The sequence below is a fragment of the Grammomys surdaster genome, unplaced genomic scaffold, assembly GCF_004785775.1.
Source record: "Grammomys surdaster isolate TR1022 unplaced genomic scaffold, NIH_TR_1.0 225734, whole genome shotgun sequence".
Classification (NCBI taxonomy): domain Eukaryota; kingdom Metazoa; phylum Chordata; class Mammalia; order Rodentia; family Muridae; genus Grammomys; species Grammomys surdaster.
This window is the reverse complement of record NW_021624439.1, coordinates 1-4,294: the sequence shown is the minus strand read 5'-3', so window position 1 is coordinate 4,294 and position 4,294 is coordinate 1. Positions and strand designations below refer to the sequence as shown.

Genomic DNA, 4,294 nt, shown 5'->3' with positions numbered 1-4,294 from the left:
AGAGAGAGAGAGAGAGAATGCAAGAGAACAAAGAATTAAATAGAAAGTCTATTTCCAGTGATTCTGTCAGTGCTGTATCATATGAGACATGCATACTGTGGCTCTCAACAACTTTGTACATGTGATCTATAAAGTAATGGTGAGAACATGGTGAGAATGTGGAATGAAGCAGAGTTAAGGCCAGTCCATGTGAACAGCTAAAATAAACTTACAGACTCACAGACAATAACTCAGCCTATGTAGGGCAGAGGTGGGATCTTAGGAGCTTCAGGTATGTTCAAAGTCAAGAGAATTAATTTTGCTTACTTGGGAAAAAACTTGGTGTGATCTTCTATTGGGTCATCCCCTTCCTCCCACTTCTCCATACATCCTCCACAGGAAAAACACTGGACAATGTCCTTTTTGCCTAGAAAAGGAATGAGGTCAATTCAACAGCACATACATTGTCCAAATCACAAGAAGACAGCTCCAGATTACCCAGTGATCTCCTACTTGGATCTCCAGTTGTATTGTGTGGACAAGTCATCCAGGAGGCAACAGTTCACACAGGACTCTTGGTCGTTCACTGGGGTGCTTTTAAGAAAGCTCTCCCAAACCAATCATCCTGAAAGATTTGCCACCAGAATCTGAAGAGTAGCTGGATGAGAGTAGAGATTTCTGTCTGTTCTGGACATTAATGACATACTGGGCATTCACAGTCATAGGCAACCAAAACACACTTGCTTACTGAGTAAATCAGAAAGAATATGTTTGAAGATCATGTGCAAAAACACAGAAGAAAATACACGAGTTTTTATGTCAGTGAGATCATGAAGAACTACTTGTCTCTCCTATTATTCCCAGGTATGCTCTACAGGAGATAAGAGCACATTGCTCAGGAGACTGTATTCTAGGGAAAAAATTCTAATGTGCCTGAGCCAAGGGATTCAACTGGAAATGGAAAATCAGCATCTTCCACTCTTGAACCATGAAGGCACTCTACAGTTCAAGCAGAGAAGAGCTCCTTTGTCTAACTAGACAAAGCTCCTGGGGTCTAGAGTTTATAGCTGGTAAAAAAAAAATGGGGAGTTGAAAAAGAGGCACTTTTTTAATAGGCACTCTATTTAAAGGCCAACTCTTTAAATAGGCACTTTTCTTCCTGGGAACACAGCATATTTCTTAGCAACTCTTTTTTATTTTTTTTATTTTATTTATTTATTATTATTATTATTATTTTTATTTTTTTTGGTTTTTCGAGACAGGGTTTCTCTGTGTAGCCCTGGCTGTCCTGGAACTCACTCTGTCAGGCTGGCCTCGAACTCAGAAATCCGCCTATCTCTGCCTCCCAAGTGCTGGTATTAAAGGTGTGCGCCACCACCACCTGGCTCTTAGCAACTCTTAAAGGTAGGTATGTCCATATAAGTTCTGACTGAAGAAATATTAGGGAGCAGGGGAGGTGGTTCCCTGGGTAAGAGGGATTGGATACTGTCAGCCTAGACCTCGGCTGAGCACCAAGGGAGCTGTGGGAAAGTGGAAGTCTTATTTAGCAGCAAAGGGATTTCTTAGGAATGATGGGGATTAGAACATCTGGTAGACAGGAAATTCTGACTCACCTGTGTAGGAAAGGCCTGCTCTTACCAGAGCTTCAACAGCCACAGGTGATTCTTGGGGCCAGTCCTTAAAGGTGTCCATCCTTAGTTCTTCATTAGCAAAGACACTCTCATTGCAGTAAGCTTGGGAGAAAAGATGGAGACCAGGAGACTTTGATAGCAAAGGTCAAGTTAGCGCTCTCTCTCTCTCTCTCTCTCTCTCTCTCTCTCTCTCTCTCTCTGTGTGTGTGTGTGTGTGTGTGTGTGTGTGTGTGTATGTAATCATCTGATAACCTGTGCTTTTGTCACTTTTGCAGGTGGTTAGAAAAGCAGGAGGCCCCACGAGCGACTGTTATACCTGCTGGAGCAGAGCAGCAAAGACCGGGGCGCTCCCCTCTTTCTCTCCATTTCTGTATAGGATTAAGGGTTTAAAATGGAATACAGGAGTCATTCTCTCTCTGGGGCCTGGAGAGATGGCTCAGGGCTTCAGAGCACAGAGGACTCTTACAGTGTATGGGGTGGAGAAGAACCATCTGGCCAAAAGGAAACTGCAAGGAGCAAAGGGTCTCACACCTGGGGAGTGGGTGAGGACAATGAGCAGTGCAGGGGTAGATCTGCCCAGTCTAGGCATATAGCTCATAAATATATTAACTGGATTGTGTTTTTCATACAGGCTTATTTGGGTTAGAAATTACTGCAACAGTTGTGGGGGCAGGGGCAATTACATTTAAATGAAGAAAGAAACAAGCAAAGTGTTCCAAATGTGCCTGAGGTTTTACCTGATACCATAGGTAGTTCTCTTCTGATCCAGGACTTCAGAAAATGTTCTCCCTGAGGAAAGAAATTCAGTTTTTTAATTGATGTATAAAATGTACATCTATGTGTGAGCTTCAACTGAAGGGAGATTCCATTAGAGCAACAGAGTTGTTTGGTGAAATGGACCTTTAATTTTTGGTTATATTTCTATTATTTTAGAGAAAGAATTTAAAAGAATTATTTATTTATTTTATGTATGCGTGCACTATACCTGCCTTCAGACACACCAGAAGAGGGCATCAGATTCCAATACAGATGGTTGTGAGCCACCAGGTGGTTACTGAAAACTGAACACAGGACCTCTGGGAGAGCAGTCAGTGCTCTTAACCACTGAGTCATCTCTCTAGCCCTTAGAAAAATTTTTATACAGTTATAAACAACAGTGAGTGTTTACTTGTAGCCAAGTGGAAACCACATACAGAATCACTCACACAAAACACCCAGCTCAAAAACAGAACTAGGTTACATACCACAGATGTATTTTAATTAATGCAGAATAAAGACACAGAGAGGAGCGAACTTCAGAGGCACCTGTGAGTTGAACAATATACTATCTAAGGAAACTTCACCAGGTTTTTTTTTTTCCTGAAGAAGAGCCCTTTTCCCTGATTTTTCACACCATGTTCTCAGCAAAAGGCAGGCAAAACCAGCGCAAAGCCAGCCAGAAAATCAAATGAGAAGTGATTCTAGCTTAGCAAGACGATGGGCTCCTAACCTTCCCACACTCTGTGGGTAAGAGGGAAAAGGATGAAGGAGAAAGTCACAGAAACCATGAAAAAACAACAAAAACATTTGAGGAACTGAAGAGTCGGTTCAGGGACTAAGAGCACTGACTGCTCTCTTAGAGGTTGTGAGTTCAATTCCCAGCAACCTCATGGTGGCTTGCAACCATCTATATATAGGATCCAATGTCCTATTTTGGTGTGTCTGAAGATAGCTACACCACACTCATATACATAAAATAAATAAATAAATCTTTAAAACAAAACAAAACACCTCAGCTCAGACATTAGGCAGTAAAATGAGTTTGGAAAAAGTTGGCTGTTGTAAATTACCGTTACATGAACAAATCCCTTGTAGCTTTGAATATACTGTGCAATTTCCTCTGAGGATTTCTTACTTTGAAGAAATTCACATCTGTAATAAAAAACACAATTGACTATTTTCCCAACATATATAAACATGCCCTCCATCACAATGTATATTGTTAATGTCTTCATAACTTTTAACATTTTTATTTTTAAAATTTCGTTAACTTTTTATTGATTCTTTGTGAATTTTACATGAGGCACCACAGTCCCACATATCTCCCTATCTCTTTGTATCTGCCCTTGCAACTGTCCTCCCAAAAGGAAATTAAAAACATAAAACAAAAACAACCAAATCTAGCTGTGGAACCTGTAGTGTCACAGTGCATCCCACAGTGTCCCTTTTGTCCACACATCTTTACTTGCAGTGTGCATCGTAAGGAGTCATTGGTCTGTTTCGAGATCTCTGTCTACTGCTACACTGTACTAGATCCTCACCAGGGCTCCTCTAGGATATTGTGGTATTGCTCTGTGTCATGGAGATCTTGCAGCTTTGGATTTGCAGGACGAGGCTCTTCACTTGCTCCAGCAGGTCATAGACATTGGGTTAGACCAACTCAAAGCCCTGGATCTGGACCTGGGTAGTAGCTGAGCTAGGTGATTAGCCCACAAGTTCTCCTGTACTGATACCACCAGAGTGAGCTCTCCAACATTGCCATGGCTTGCCCACCCAATGCAGCCAGCAAGCAGAGTCAACTTTCCTGCTCTCACACACCCTCAGGGCCCGCTCACCCACGCCTTGAACACCAGGGCCAGCTCTACTATGCTACCCAGGCACGGTGCAGGACCCACTCTCATGTGCTGCAGCCAGTGAGGGGCAGG

General features: G+C 42.3%; 1 long non-coding RNA gene across 1 annotated transcript; it reads right to left on the bottom strand.

Moving 5' to 3' along the window:
- Positions 1–350: 350 nt before the first annotated feature.
- Positions 351–3,522, bottom strand: LOC114616021. Its single transcript, XR_003710580.1, has 4 exons — positions 3,440–3,522; positions 2,348–2,399; positions 1,593–1,712; positions 351–406 (listed from the first exon to the last, which is right to left on the bottom strand). It is a non-coding gene; the product is annotated as an uncharacterized LOC114616021 (long non-coding RNA).
- Between the last annotated feature and the right edge of the window lie 772 nt (positions 3,523–4,294).